This window comes from Malaclemys terrapin, chromosome 4 (genome assembly GCF_027887155.1).
Source record: "Malaclemys terrapin pileata isolate rMalTer1 chromosome 4, rMalTer1.hap1, whole genome shotgun sequence".
NCBI classification, from domain to species: domain Eukaryota; kingdom Metazoa; phylum Chordata; order Testudines; family Emydidae; genus Malaclemys; species Malaclemys terrapin.
Genome location: NC_071508.1, coordinates 114,621,288 through 114,638,280, shown reverse-complemented (window position 1 = coordinate 114,638,280; position 16,993 = coordinate 114,621,288). Strand labels below are relative to the sequence as shown.

General features: G+C 43.6%; 1 protein-coding gene across 7 annotated transcripts in view; it reads right to left on the bottom strand.

Annotated features, from left to right (window-relative positions):
* The window catches only part of NRXN3 (neurexin 3), a 1,374,011-nt gene that overhangs the window by 321,379 nt on the left and 1,035,639 nt on the right, over nt 1–16,993 (bottom strand). The gene's annotated exons all lie outside the window — the stretch shown is intronic.

Genomic DNA, 16,993 nt, shown 5'->3' with positions numbered 1-16,993 from the left:
AAGAACCGAAGTAACTTGCTGACAATAAGCCCTATTAGCTGGTGAAAAAGTCTCCTGAGGGAAGCGGTTGGAGCCCCATTACTTGGGACTTTTAAAAGTGGACTAGAACCCTCTCCCTCCCCACAAAAAATGAAGTGTTGAGGGGGAGGGATAGCTCAGTGGTTTGAGCATTGGCTTGCTAAACCCAGCATTGTGAGTTCAATTCTCCAGGGGGCCACTAAGTGATCTGGGGCAAAATCAGTACTTGGTCCTGCTAGTGAAGGTAGGGGGCTGGACTTGATGACCTTTCAAGGTCCTTTCCAGTTCTAGGAGATAGGATATCTCCATTTATTTATTTATAACAACCCAGCACTGATTTACAGATAGAGTGAATGAGACCTAATGGGCCTTTTCCGTGTTCGTGCTATTCACTGCACTGCTGGAGGTGCAGTCTTTCAGGTGATACACATAGCTCTTTATTCTTGACATTATTAAAGATCCCAGGACACTTTTTACATTAATTGGGGTTTTGGCCCCAATGTCTTAACTAAATTCTAATTTGGACAATTACTTTCTGGTAACTTAAAATTCATATGTATCACAAGTTCACATGTTCAGTTCTAAACTGTTGTGAGGTGTTTCTATGAGCTGTTAGGTAGCTGTCACATTCCTCCACAGAGGTGGCTGAAAAATCCAAGCCTGCCCAACCACAACAGGTTTGAGAGTACCAAATGGATACTGCTCTTTAATGTTCCATTTCAGAGTATTTTCCACCACTCTCTTACTCTTCCTTTGCCCCTCAGCAATCTACAATGCAAGCTTTAATTTAGACATTATGTATCGGGGTTCATAGCATCATAGTATGGGAGCCCTCTATTCCCAGAAAACAAGTACACCTGGCCCAATCTTCTTCCCGGACCTTGCTGCATTGACTGAATCAGTAGCCTATAGACCTTTAACTAATGCAAGTTCTCACAGATATTTTATAAGAGGCACACAATCAGCATGGTATTCCCATGTACTTCCAGAGCTGTATCCTATCCGCTTCTCTATATTGCCCAAACTTGCTTTGGGCCCAATCTTGCTTGCAGCTTCTATTCTGCTGTCTTTGGTAGTTTGATCCTCTTGTATAAAATACATTTTCTTTCATCTCCCTGAAAGCCCAGTCTTTTTTAAATAATTACTTATATTTTCTTGGAGGATCGTTTTGTGGAGTATAGCTCTGTCTTGACATTGTCTTCCGATGGATCATACTTATTTTTAGTGGAGAATTTTTCCTGCAAATCCTGTATGCAAACTTCTTTGTCTTCATATGAATTAATGGCTAGCATTCTGACTTTGGCACCCTCTAATGATTCTGTATGTCATGTCATCAAGCTGACTTATGCCACCATCCCACCAATTGGATAATTCATCTGGAATTCAAAATGCTGATGTAATAACTGCCTTTGCTTTCCTTCCTTTGACCTTCCAAGACCTTGCTGTGAACAAATGTCATCCTTCATTCAGAAGCATGACACTAGCTCTTCAAAGAATTAAAACAAGATTGCACCAGGAGAACATCCAAGTTTTGCTACATGCCCATCTTCCTAATGTTTAGATGGACTTGTTTACATCGGATAGAAAGAAGCCTGGCAATGGAGGAGCCATCAAGGGATGGCACTGAGGCATCACCAATGCACACCTTCAAAAAGAGATTTAATACTGATCTCAGGAAAGAGCTCAGAGTAAGAGTTCTCACTGTGGTTCATGGGCCACTGATGGTAATCAAAACACCCTTAGAAGAGCTGTGGAGCTTTTTCTATCGCTATGGTGAAGCGCCTGTTTCTCTTCAAGTAGTGACACTTCCTGCCAGTCCTGGATTCTTTTAAGGTTTCCCCAGGGCCTATTGGACCAGTAAATCCATGCCAGAAAAATAAGCAGATGAGACTCAAAATACACACTGTCTAAAGTGAGCAATGAGATCTGCTGAGTAAGAAGGTCCCACTTCGACAGTCACTTTTCTGATATGTTTCACTGACTTGTCTGAGCCCAATCTACATTTTTGTTTGTCTTTATGTCTATACAGATTTAAGCATACTGTCAATGCTCCATAAATAATAAAAATGGCCTGGAGGAGACAGGAGGAGGTGGATGTATCTTGCAAAACAGCAAGAACCCAACAGAGTGTGAGGGACAGAATACTCAGATATCCAAGGGAGCCAGGCTACCTCTCAGACATTCCCTCAGGACATGCTTACCCCTTTCCCAACCTCATCTTAGCCTAGTTTACACTCTTATTAAAATATTTTGGGACAAATGCAGTCAGCTCCATTGATTTCAGTGGAGTTGTAACCATTATGCCAGTGCTCCTAATTTGTCCCTTTAGCTCTGAATCTTATCTACACACCCAAGAGAGCACAGGTAGACAATCAAGTGAGCTACAGGCTCTCCATCCATCCCTTCCATCATGTAACATGCTCTGATGTTCCAAATAGCTATATGTTTTTTTTGTTCTAATTTTAAGATCTAGTCTCCCCTTTCACTCTTCTTCCACTCATTCACCATTGGTGACAGGCTGAGAAATATGCATTAATGAAGAGAGGACACGGTGATAGTCATCATCGTAGAACACAGATAGAAAGTGATGGTACCATTAGAAAGTGCATTCTTCAAGACCTCCCCATCACCAGCTCAGCCTGTCCCAAAGTTGCCTGGTTTCAGGAATCTGTGACCCATTCCCATAGTCAGGAAACTGTGTAAAAATTTAATCTAACTGTACTACAGTCAAAAAACACATTAGCATTAAAAATGAATGACTTACTGAAAAGCACTGAACAACACTCAGCAACTGAGACACTTACTTGTATCGACTAGTTCAAATGCATTCTCTGACCTGGAGCTAAAGAGGTGATGCAAATGACCTGAGAAACTGCCACCCACTTTCTGTATCATTAGTTCCCTAACAGGATCAACACAGCTTATTCTCCAGAGGTGAAAGGATGCCTTAAGAATAGGAGCCCAGGCATTTCAGTGCAGAAAGTCCAATGCTTCTCTAGAAAGACGCTAAACTCTATTTCCCACAGACAGCTAAGGAACAATCAACCACAATCAACCTGTTGATTACGATAGGTGCATGATGCAATCCTTGCTGGTAGCTCCACACTGTAATTTCTCTCTTAGTGTGTATTGTAGAATACAAGCCATGGGCCAAATTCACTCCTTGCATAATTCTGGACACTAATAGTTGCATGGGGGTTTCATAAATGGGATATCTGTAGAAACCAACACTAACTCTACCAATATTTTGGTTTATTAAAATGCTATAAAATGGGAATTCACAGCTCAGACCGGATATAAAGCTTTGTGTGTCAGAATCCACATATCAGGAAACCTATAGTAGATAGTATCAGAGCGGTAGCTGTGTTAGTCTGGATCTGTAAAAACCAACAGAGAGTCCTGTGGCACCTTTAAGACTAACAGATGTATTGGAGCATAAGCTTTCATGGGTGAATACCCACTTCATACAGTAGATACAATCAGTTCTTCTCTGTTCTCTCCAGCTTGATGCGGGAGGGGTGGGGAGAGTGAAAAAGGATTACATTAGAAGTCCTAATAACATGCAAGATGATGAAACCGGGAAAAGAGTTCACATTTCCATTCTTCCACCTTCTTCAAAGGCAAAATATTCGGTCTCTCTGCTTCCACAGATATCTTTTATATTCTTCTGGAAATCCCTTCTCTTTGGAACCAGCCTGGTAATCTATATTTTCCAATAAAGAAATTAAAGTTAACAAAAGCCCTTTGGGGGTCAGTAGGGCAGTGGAGACAGGGGAAGGTGGAGGAGTGGGGAAGGCATGTAGTGGCCATGCACATTCCAGTCAAAGCCTGGAGCTATCTTGTCTCAGGATTGACAGCAGCAAGGGCACTACCCTCCTCACCTCCTTACTGCCCCCACGGAGTGAAGACTGCTTCGTATGCCCTACATAACCGACAGTCCCTCAGCGTGGCTGCTCATATTACAAGTGACATCTCTCCAATTATATCTCAGAGCCCAGACACAGCAGTTTGTCCTTACAGCTATAGAGACCCATTAATAACCATCCTGGGGAGCACGGTGACTCTCAAGACACACTCGTGTCATGTGACTCCCTCTTTGATTCTAAGTTTCTGCAATCAGAGCCAAGATGCCATCTAATGTGTCAACTTATTGTTTCCTAGCCTCCCACAATATGAAACCAGAAAGCAACCCCCCTTCCAACCCAGCCTTATCAGTTAATAACACTCGCTGCCACTGAAGGCTGGAGAAATAGGAGCACTTAGAGAAAAGAACTGTGTTTAGACAGTCCCGAGGCTGCAACAGACATCCAAATGTAGGAGGGAAACTCAAAACTTTTGGTTGAGAACCTGTCCTTTCAACCCACTGCCCCGCCAGGATATGGTTGCACAACATCACCCCTGCTGTTCAAAGATGCTCACAGATCTCCCAAGCTCTCCTAGGGTGAACTGAGGAAGAATGGTCTCTCTTAAAGGGATAGTATCAGATAATAGAACAGCCAAATTTACAATTTAACAGAAAAACTAAATTGTTTTACAAAATTTTACTATTAATAAACAGTTTCATGGATTTCTGTTTCATTTCATTTTATATAATTTGCAAGAGAATGTTTAATACAAATGCTTGCAGCTCAAATACCCCGGCCCTGTACTCTGCTAGAGCAGGAGAGTCGGAAAGTGAAACTGACTAGTGGGAGGAGAGAGGAGGGGCTTGTGATTAAAGCATAGGGCTGCAGATTAGGAGACCTGGCCTCAGAATTCCTAGCTCTGTTAGGCATGGTCTACACTGGGGGAGGAAGGGGGATCGATCTAAGTTACACAACTTCAGCTACGTGAATAACATAGCTGAAGTCGACGTACTTAGACCTACTCACCGCGGTGTCTTCACTACGGTGAGTCGACTGCTGCCGCTCCCCCGTCGACTCTGCCTGAGCCTCTCGCCGAGCTGGAGTACAGGAGTCGATGGGAGAGTGCTCGGGGATCAATTTATCGTGTCTAGACTAGACACGATAAATCGATCCCCACTGGATCGATCACTGCCTGCCGATCTGGCCGGTAGTGAAGACATACCCATATTGACCCACTGTATATGACACTAGATATGTCACTTAGGGCTGGAGTGTGGCATAAATCACTCTCTTAGTTTGCGATGGGGTGTATTTCTTCTGCCGTAGGGGAAGCTCTAGGAGTCAAAATGGAAGCACAGCCACTGTGACACTCCTTAACAGGATGCAGTGCACTCCCCCTCTCGCTGGCTAGTGAAGGAGAAATGGCAGAGGCAAGACCCAGCAGTAGATCCTTGGGCTCCCTCAACACAAAGACTCCCATTCTGCACAGCCTCTGCCCTCCCTTATGCACCTACACAAGAGCCAGCATCGCATGGCCCAAAACCTCTCCACACCTTAGTTTCCCAATCAATAAAATAGGGATAATAATATTGACTTACCTCACAGGCAACCCTACAATAATAAATGTGGGTACACAGCTCTAGCAATCCTAAAAGATAATTAGCAAGCGTTTGCAGCCCCAGAACTCACAGGAATCTCTATACCAACAAGCCTGTGCATGTGTGCAGTGGAGGAAATATAATTCTGATCGAGAAATAACTTTCAATCATGAGCTCATAGGAAGATTATCGTAAACAAAGATTTTAAAGTATGTATCCTAGTTTTAAGCAAAACATACCGTTTGTCACCTTTGATATAGTTCAGATGTTTATTTATTTATTTATTGCTGTAGATACCCAAAGAAATTCAGACCATATTTTGGATAATCTCTTTGCCATCGTTCATGCTTTAAAAATTGCAGCCATTCACAGCAACTGTACCTGGAATATTATGTGTAATTCAGATCCCCATGGGTAAAGTAAGATATGGGGGAGGAAATAACTGAGAAAACACATAGACACAAAAAGGACAGCAAAAATGATACAGTGCAAGGGCCAGAGAATAAAACATATAGGGAGCGACTGACTGAGCTAAATTTATATACTGTAGAAAAGAGAAAATTTAGGGGTGATAGGATCATGCTCTATAAATACCTTCAAAGTAACAATATAAATGCAGGAGGAAAATTATTCAGGAGATTGTAGGATGAGAAGCTATAGCCTGAATGCAAGGGAAGCTAAGTTTAGCCTAGATAAGAGGGGAAAGTTCTTTCGTGTCAGACCATAGGACAGGAGTGGCCAAATCGTGGCTCACAAGACACATGAGTCTCTTTTACAGTTAAAGTGCGGCTTGTGAACCCTCCCACACTCCCACTCCATTCTCCACTTACCAGACTTGGTGGGGACCTTTGCCTTGCAGTGGCGTGGTGGGGTAGAGGCTTCTGCCCAGTGGTAGGGTTGCCAGGTGTCTGGTTTTCGATCAGAACGTTCAGTCGAAAGGGGACCTGTGCAGTGTCTGCTGACTGGACACCAAAAGTCTGGTTACCTCAGTAACTGCGATCAGACTTTGCCACCGGGAGGGCGGGAAGAGCAGTTGCTGCTGGAGGACAAGGAATCCTGACAGTGCACAGCGCTTGAGGAGCAGCACCGGCAGCCGAGCTTGCCGTCTGTGAAGGCCCATCCCACCTTCTCAGCCACCTAGGGCCCCGGCTCTCTCTGGCCCCTCACTCCAGGGACAAACACCACCACCACAACACCCCGCTGCACCCCTCTCTGGCCTCTCACTCAGAGCTAGCACAGATGTCTCCTCAAGCTGGAATTTACACCTCCAGCTTGAAGTGCAGATACTCCAATAGTTATAGGGTCTAAATCTACAAGATGCACCCATGGCAAGGGGCTGCCAGTAGGGTTTCCTAGTGGCCGGTTTTCAACCTGAACACCCGGTCGAAAAGGGACTCTGGTGGCTCCAGTCAGCACCACTGACCGGGCCATTAAAAGTCCGGTTGGCAGTGCAGCGGGGCTGGCTGGCTCACTGTCCGGCTCTGCACAGCACCCCGGAAGCAGCAACATGTCCTTGCAGCCCCTAGGTGGCGGGACGGGCAAGGGTACTCCGTGTGCTGCCCCTGCCCTGAGAGCTGGCTCTGCAGCTCCCGTTGGCTGGGAACGGGAGTTGCGGGAGTGGTGCCTGCAGGCGGGGACAGCACGTGGAGCCCCCTGGCCCCTCCGCCTAGGAGCCGAGGGACATGTTGCTGCTTCCGGGAGCTGCCTGAGGTAAGCACTGCCCGGAGCCCACATCCCAACCCCCTGTCCCAGTCCTGAGCCCCTTCCTGTACCTATAACCCTTCATATCAGGCCCCACCCTGAAGCCTGCACCCACACCTCAGAGCCCATACTCCCTCCAACACCCTGCCTCAGCCCTGAGCTCCCACCCACAATCTGAACCCCACTGGCCCCACTGCACCCCAAACCTCTCATCCCCGGCCCCAGCACAGAGCCCGCACCATCCCCCTGCATCCAAACCCTCTGCCCAGTCTGCAGCCCCCACCTGCACCCTGAACCACTCATCTGGCCCCACGCAGTACCCCACTCCCCCAGATCAGAGCCCATACCCTCTCCCCCACTCCAACCCCCTGCTCCAGAGCCCCCTCCTGCACCTCAAACCCCTCATCCCTGGCCCTACCCCAGAGCCCGCACCAAAAGCCAGAGCCCTCACCCCCTCCCACACCCGAATCCCCTGCCCCAGCTCAGTGAAAATGAGCTAGTGAGTGAGGGTGAGGGACAGCGAGCAACAGAGGGAGGGGTGATTGAGTGAGCCGGGGGTGGGACCTCAGAGAAGGGGCAGGGCCTCAGGAAAGGGTCGGGATAGGGTCGGGACAAGGGTGTTTGGTTTTGTGCAATTAGAAAGTTGGCAACCCTAGCTGACAGCCCCCAATTTCCAGTGACTTAAATGGGTTCTGAAGCAGCTCCTGGGCAACTCAGTATACATAAAACAGAATCAGGCCCATAAAGATTAGGCCTACAAAATCCATGTGGTCAGACTGCATAACTTAAGTGGCCTTCAGTGTTCCCACTATCCAGGATGCTTGAAGTATGCAATATGCAAAAGTGTGTCCTGAAGGGGGAACTTTTCTTCCTCTTACCCAGGGCCGGCTCCAGGGTTTTGGCCGCCCCAAGCAGCCAAAAAAAAAAAAAAAAAAAAGCCGCGATCGCAATCTGCGACGGCAATTCAGCGGGAGGTCCTTTGCTGCAAGCGGGAGTGAGGGACCGTCCGCTGAATTGCCGCCGAATAGCTGGACGTGCCACCTCTCTTCAGAGCGGCCGCCCCAAGCACCTGCTTGCCAACCTGGTGCCTGGAGCCGGCCCTGCTCCTACCCCCAGTTGCATAACTTGAGAAGGGCCAAAAAGGAGGTGTTAAAGTCAAGCAAACATTTTTTCTCCTGGCTCAAGCATTGATGAGCACATTTATAAATTAAGTAGCCAAGCCTCTCCATGCAGAACCCCCAGATGGTGTTAGGAGCAGTCACAGAGCTACATCCCTACGCTCCAATTTGAAAACCTCCCTCTGGACACCACTTTTGAACTTAGAGGAATTTTCTCAGACATTTTCTAATACAATCTCCTTTTCTTGAAAATGTGGTCCCAAGGTTCTGAACTGCAGCCAACAAACAGTAAGTACAGTCTGGGGCAAAATGAGGACGACACTTCATAACAGGTGTGAGGCACAAAGGTGTTTAATATAGTCCAGATCTGACCCAGAGTTCTCAATGGAAAGATTGACACAGCCCTAGATGTTATTAGATTAGTTATTAGGTGACTGCATTTCCTCCACATCACAGAATCATAGAAATTTAGGGCTGGAAGGGATCTCAGGAGGTCATCTAATTCAGCCCCCTATACTGAAGCAGGATTAAGTATACTTAGAGTGTCCCTGACAGTGGTTTGTCTAACTGGTTTTTAAAAACCTCTAAGGATAGGGACACCACAACCTCCTTAGGTAACCAGTGCTTAACTACAAGGATAGTTAGATCGTTTTTCCTAATACCTAACCTAAATCTCCCCTGTTGCAGACTAAGCCAGTTATTTCTTACCCTACCATTGGTGGACATAGAGAACAATTGATTACTGTCCTCTTTATATTAACCTTTTACATATTTTAAATCTTATGTCCCCGCCCCCTCAGTCTTCTCTTCTCTTCTCTAGACTAAACATTGATTAGTGTGGGGCAATTGCCTCCCATATCTTTCGTCCAACACCACAGAATTATATTCGCCTTTTTTACAACATTACTGATTCATTACTGTCATCACATTACTGACTCATTCAGTTTGTGATCCACTATAATCCCCAGATCCTTTTCAGCAGCACTACTGCCTAACCAGTTATTCACCATTTCATAGTTGTGCCTTTGTTTTTTCCTTCCTAAGTGTAGTCTTTTGCACTTGTCTTTATTGAATTTCATCTTGTTGATTTCAGACCAATTCTCCAATTTGTCAAGGTCCTTTTGAATTCTAATCCTGTCTTCCAACTTGCTTGCAACTCCTCCTGTCTTGGTATCTTCACCAAATTGTATAGGTGTTCTCTCTACCCCATCACTGTACCACTGTCTGAATTGTTGCCCTGTGTATGGTATTCACCTGAATTACACAGAAAGCCTTTTGGTACAAACACCTAGTCTATGTATGTGATCTCAGGATAGTTTTACAATTCTGTAAATAGATGATATTATACTGGACCTTAAAAAGGATCTGCAAATACAGATACATTGTCAGGACTAAAGATGGGCCCAAAGGAGAATCCAGGACACAAACACCCCAAACTCTACGAGAAATTCAGATCTGGATCTAAATTATAAGGCCTCAAGCCCATCACTAGTCAGGATGACCTACCACAAGCATGTGGCTCTCTGAAGCTATAGTCAATCATAAAGGAGCTCCCCTGTTCTTCAAGACTGAATATCTCTGGGTCAAGGGGTTTGATAAGATCCAAGGAGCTAAATATATGATATTAGTTTCATCTGACAAGGTCTCAAAAAATAAGGGACCAGATATAAAACAGCAGAGGAAGTTTGAATTGGTGTGAAATTAATTTCTTTACCATATTTAATGCTTTCTTTCACAACAGCTTCAATGTCGGTTGAATTTGTGTTTAAATTGAGTGACACACCATGTTCTTGGGTATAGGTGAGAGATATGCTGGAATGATGCTTTATCTTAGCCCAGATTATACCAGTTATACTATGTAGTATCTCTCTTTAGGCTGCAAGTTGCTTAAATAAAGCATCTGGAATTTGAAGGTTGGAGAAAAAGATATTCCAAGATTTCTAAAGGGAATTTTACACTACAGATGCTTTATGTCCACTGGGTTTCAGATTTAATGTATGTAGGTTTTTTTCCTCCTCTATTAAACACAGAGATAGAAGGGGAAAAACCTGCATCACCTGTTTAACATAAAAGCCTTTCAAATCAGCAGGATGCTTTCAGTTCAATTATGTTTTATGTACTGCGAGGTTAACTAAAGGGAGAGGCTTATTAGCACAAATAATACCACCTCAGGCTGTGATCCCAACAGATCTCACAAGCTAAGCAAGGTCAGGCCCTGTCAGTATTTGAATGAAAGCTCTCTGAAGACAATTCACAGTGCAGCAGAAAATGGTGTGGACATTACAGTTTTCTAATAGGTACTGTTCTTACTTCTGAGTCAACATTCAACCAGTTTCCCAGTATGCAGTAAGAAAGCATTCTGCCAATGATGTTGCTGACAGGTGTGACCCAGTGATTTTAGCACAGGAATAGGTATCAGGAAACTCAAGATCCAATTTTAGCTCTTTCACTGTCTCTCTTTGTGGCCTTGGGCCTCTGTTCCTCAGTTTTCCCATGTGTAAAAAGATTCATACCTACATTTCATGTGGGTGCTGTGAGGATTAGTTATAGAATACCTTTAAAGTACTATTTTTTTATATTTCAGACATTACTGTTGGAGGGTTTTCTCTTTCTCAATGAGAGAAAATTCGGAGCTCTTGCACACTTGGGTCATTGAAGATTTCATGGGTACATTTGGAAGAGTTCATATGTGGGCATCCTAGCTAAATTCCAGTTCAGGAAACTAACTACACATTGCCTATTTAAAATTCCCTCTGTAGTTTCAACTGGATGTAGTAGTATTATTCACTCCTTGCCCTAAACTATTTGTGTTAAAGAGCTGCTGAGTTTCATCACAGAGGTGTCTGCATTTCAGTGGAAGTGATCTGGAGAATGCAAAGTGTTTTGCAAACCTTTGGGATGAAAAAACAACAAGGAGTCCTTGTGGCACCTTAGAGATTAACAAATTTATTTGGGCATAAGCTTTTGTGGGCTAAAATCCACTTATTCAGATGCATGGAGTGAAAAATATAGTAAGTAGTATATATATTACAGCACATGAAAGACATCATGTAAATGTGATATTGCTATTATTTTTTCTTGATCAAAGTTAATTTTTCCCTCTTAGTTTTAATACTACATTCCTGTTTTAAATACTTTTACTAGTTACTTAGGGAGCCAATCAACTTCACTGTAGTCTGACACTGTAAAAAACCATACTGTCTTTGATGAAACAGTCACATCAGACATCAAGCCAGGGGTAAATTAAACTGATAATTGTCCTACTTTAATTTTCTCTGAGTGGTGGCCTCCATTTGAGTAACCAATGAGTTATTATTGCACCCTGCTGTCCTACATTAGCAGCAATGCTGTGAATTTGATTTTTGGAAATGGCAATACAGAAGGTGGTAGAAATATAAGAAATGAGAAGATTTTATTATATACAGATTTAATTTACTGTTTATTTGTGCAGTGTCTTTGTGTGAGTGTGTATGAGAGAGAGTTTTGATATCACACTTATAATTTGGTATGTGTTTCTTGTAAAGGGGGTGATATTGTACCCCAGAATCTCTACTAGTGATGGGTGAACCATTGGTGTTTTAATTGGAATAAATACCAACAAATTCAGATACATCTCCGAGTCTGTGAAATCTCATGAGAACAAGCTCTCTTGTAAGATTTCTGTTGCGTTTCACTTCAGATAACCCAGAAAAGGACAAAAATAGCCCTTTCCATAACATTTTCGTACTTTCCCACAAAAATGAAAAAAAAAAAGGACAAACAATTCCAAGTTTTCAGAACTTGAAAACAAATTGTTGTTGTCATTTTATCTTAATCAGCTTGCTCATTCCTTATATTCACTACCAGACCATGTGGCCATACTAAAAAAAAACAAAACAAAACAAGACAGCAAATGTCAATCATGAGAACCCTAATTAGTTTTTGGTGTTTAAAAATACTCAAGGGAAGTCTGCAATGCAATATGAGTTGTGCTTTGCAAGTTGTTAGTAAGATAAGTACTAGAGTCCTGGATAAGGTCATCTATCTTAGAAACAGTAGCCATAGTCTGAACTCCCAGAAGATAAATGTCAATCAGCAAGGACCCTTTACTTCTTTGCCAACTATATAATCTACATCTGGAATTCGTGTCAGCAGGGGTCTTTGGGATAAATATTGTGGCAGGATCTAAAAGGCAGGATAACTTAATGAAAAATGATAACATTTGAAGCTCCACTAGAATTTGAGATAAGAATAAAGGTAAGCAAGTCTCGCGCTTCAAGTTGTAGACTAATTACATGCAGGAGACAGGAGTGAATTTGTCTCACCCATTTCATAACTAGGCAGGTGCATTATGGGTTTTGCCTTATTTGGGAGGTGTGGTTTTTCGTTTTGTTTTTCCTTCCTCTTAGAAGCAGGGACTGGCCTTGCCAGAGGCAGGATACTATCTCCCCCTCCCCCCAACCCCCTTTATTGATAAACAAGCAGAGGTGGCTTGTTTAACTGCCAATGCTTTAGGGCACATTTCACAGAATTAGCCATGGTACTTAGCACTAATACTTTATTTTTTCCCCTTAATTTTCATTCCTCACCATCCAACTAATCTCATCTAGCCTGGGGACCTAAAGTCCCAACATTGCTCCCACACCTGTGACGCCAACCTGGCAAGCTGCTGGTCCAACCACAATGCTACCATTAATGCGAACACAGCTGAGATGGAGCAGAGAGGCCAACACCTGCAGAGAAGGAGTTAAAGAAAGCTTATGGACCCAGCTAGCCCTGCTCCACTATACTTACAGCCAATGCCAAGCCTGGAGTGGGAATAAAATGAGAGAACCTGGCTCAGTTCAAGGCAGACTGGCGAGGAAGCAAGATGAAGCTTTGCTGGTAGAAAAACAGGCCTGATAGCCAGGGCAGCCATTGGGAGAGAAGCTCTTAGCCCCCAAGTGAATCTGATGCTCACCTGACTGATGCTCAAGGACCTATTTAGAAGACTAGGGATGACCCAGTAGTGAGCCGACTTTACTTTTTGCTTGGGAACATTTTAGGGCTAAGCCCCCCCAACGCGTTAAAACTGTAGGATTGCTCAGTGGACCCAGGGGGAAGAGACTTCCTCTCTGCCCCTCACAGAGACCTGCAGCCACATCAGGATGCTAGGAAGGTCCACAAGGGGGTGCTACTCCAGTCATGCCATTACAACAGCCCTACAGTTTCTTTCGCCATCTATCAAAGTAGTATTCACCAGCTTCAACAGCAGTGATAGAAGCACCAGGATCTAAGAATATGAAGCTGTTCAGTGGGTGGTTAATGAATTCCCATATCAGTACTCTGAGCCTTTATGATGGCCAAATGCAGCTGGGGATATAAAATCCATCATCTTTAGCTACAGGGAGTCAATGAGTTATTTCTTGCACTGCTGCACTGAGCTATACACCTGGTGTAACCACTGGCAACAAAGCAGAGATTGTGGCTCAAAGGGTCAATGAGAAAATTTGATGAGGCATAATGCCAAGTGATGCTAGACATAAACAGTCACACTGGGGCTGGGAGCTTCTTCATCCTAAACTTCAAAGCTTTAGCACTCAACTCCTACTCTCTTACTACCAAAACTTAACACCATATCTTGCTATGCAAAAAATGCTGGCAGATAAAAATAAATGAACTATTTTGATGGTGAGCTAGTTCACAGAAATTAAAAACTGACCTTTAACCTTCTCTGCAAACTCAAAAACTTTGTTTCAAAAAAAGTTGGGTCAACTTTTTCTTTACAAGTTACTTTTCATTTTCCTGTTCTTCTGCTCTCCACGGAAGAGCAGACACAGCATGAGTGTCCAAACTCGGGAGGTTTTTCAGACCCAAGAAGTCTGCATAAGGTTTGGATAAGCCTCTGAGAACATTAAGGGGCGGATCCTCAGTTGTCATAGCTCCACTGAACAAATGGAGATATGACAATTGACATCAGCTGAGGATCCCTTGACCGATTGCTGCTCCTCATCACCAAGCCTACAAACCTTTTGAGATTTCCCCAATAATAACAAAAGTCTCTCATGGACATAAGGATGATTCTGAAGCTATATCCCCCTGTCATTTCATCTTGTCACTGCTTATCAAGCACATCTGGTTTATCCTATTGCCCTTCATATTTTTGTGTGCACATTGTGGTTCCTTATCTCCTTGAATACATACAGATATGTTCAAGCTACCTTTCCAGAAATATAGGCCTGTTCCAATTAAGGGCTGTGTTACATAAAATATGGCTTTGTTGCTGTTTAACACTCTTTTCTAATATATTCCTATGTATCTCAGTGACCTGCATTATCTTTATGTACCAATCTAGGCTTTGCTACCCAGAGACACACAGGGGCCTCCAGGTGTCCCCTAGTCACAAATCTAAGGCCTTTAGATCATGAGCTTTTAGTTGCAGTGTCCCTCACATCTGGTACTCCCCATTCGAGCTGAGAAGAATGTAAAGTACTATCTCCATTTTAAAGGCCAGGTTTAGGACGCATCTATTTTCTATGGCTTATCTAGTTGAATATAGGCTTCTGGATTCAGGGAGGATTGTCTTTTTATTGACAGATTATAAAATACTATAGTGCACACTGGGCCTAATTTATCCCTTGTATAATTCAGTGGAGTTACTCCAGTGATTAATCTGGCCCAAGGAGTTAAAGGAGCAATAAAGAAGCCAATTGTACTGTGTATGAAGTAACAGTGTGGAGAAATTCAGCCTGACAGAATACACCAGACAATGTGACATTCAGCAACTGTAAAAGGATTATGGCTTTCCTGATTAAATGACTGTTATGCTTTTGGATAGACAATCACTCTCCTCAAATGTTCAATAAGAGAAGTGAGAAAGACGTTACCTACACTAGCTGGGCACCGGTTGGAGTCCTGTTCTTTGGCCACTGAGAGTGGCACTTAATTTCTGGAACAGTTACTGACCTTATTTGTCAGACATTTCCTTCTTTCTTATGGATGCCAGTATCCCATATGTGTCCCATACATAGGGAAACCGAACCAAATTCAGCAGCAAGTCTGGGTCAAAATTAGTGTAACTTACACCATCTTCCTCCCCTCTCAGAATGTAAATTACGACAATTCAATCTCCTTTAAACTCACACCTACTAATATGTAATCTTCACTCCCTCTTACACATCTTCTCTCAGACGCACTTATATACATCTGGAGTAACCTCCACTGAAGTTAATTGGCCAAAATTTGTTCTCAGTTAAACTAGCATAAATTCAGAAAAGCTCCATTAACAATGGATTTGAATTCACACCAGAGTAAATGAGATCAGGATTCAGTTCAATGGAGTTATCTGGATTTACATTAGTTAATGTAACTGAAACCAGAATCTCATGCCAAATCTGAGCGTAAGGCTATACCTATACCTGAAGCTAGGAGTCTGAGTCCCAGCTCGCACAGACATACTCATGGCTAGCTCTCATTTTTGGCTAGCGTGCTAAAAATAGTAGAGTGGAGGTAGCATGAGATGTAGCAAGCAGGAGCCATGTCAAGTACCAACCCACCTGGACCCTGTACATAATGTGCTATGCACAGCTAGCCTGTACCTCCACTCACCACTACCCATACTACCATGGCTATACTACTATTTGTAGTATGCTAGTTTAATGAAAGCTAGCTCGAGAGTTTTTGTGCGAGGCGGGAATCACACCTCTAGCTCACAGGGTAGACGTAGTTGCAGGAGGGGTGTGGAAGGGAATTGAACTTGGTTAAATGTACAGACCAAGCTCCTGGGAGAATAAAGAGCAGCAGAAAAAGCAACTAACAACAAGGGTGTGTCAGTGGAAGTAAATCACGCCCACTTTTATATCCTCTGAATTTGGCCCATTTTGCGCAAGACATGGTTCAACATTGGAAACAAGCAAATGCAGAGCTCTGGAACAAAACCATGGCTGATGCAAGACTGAGGAAAGCCAAGGTGTCTCATGTTCGAAGTGCCTTTGAACACACAAGCTCTATATAAGTGTAAAATGTGAATTATTATCATCTCTATGGTATAAACACCATATCTTAAACATGCTGGCTCTGCACAGATCTCAGAAAACACCTACTTCATCACATCCCCTCTTCAGTGCTCCTGCCCCTGTCCCCAACTCTCTTATCTCTGCTGAGATTGCATGACTAGGCTGGAAGCTGCCCTGAGTGTCTCTAGCAGACTCTCTTCACACAAGTGACTAATGAGCTGTTAAAGCTCCTCAGCCTAGGAACCCAAACAGGCCTTTGTCACTCAAAACAAGCTATGATGGGGAAATTGGAACAGAGTGTCCTGTGGCACCTTTAAGACTAACAGAAGTATTGGGAGCATAAGCTTTCGTGGGTAAGAACCTCACTTCTTCAGAGGTTCTTACCCACGAAAGCTTATGCTCCCAATACTTCTGTTAGTCTTAAAGGTGCCACAGGACCCTCTGTTTCTTTTTACAGATTCAGACTAACACGGCTACCCCTCTGATAGGGAAATTGTTTTTCAAACACTAATGCACTGAAAATAGAAGAAAACGAAATCTGACCCAATGGACACACCTCAGCCCTATTCTCTCCCTCTCAGCCTCCATTTATCCAGGTCCCCTCCAAGCCAGAGAAGACTGCCTTTTTCTCACATTCCTCATGGTTAGGTCTTGAGATCCAAAATAATTCTATGTCAAACCCTGCAGCCTTCAGCTATGATCGGACAATGAGTGGTGCTGACGACTCTCTACTCCCATTG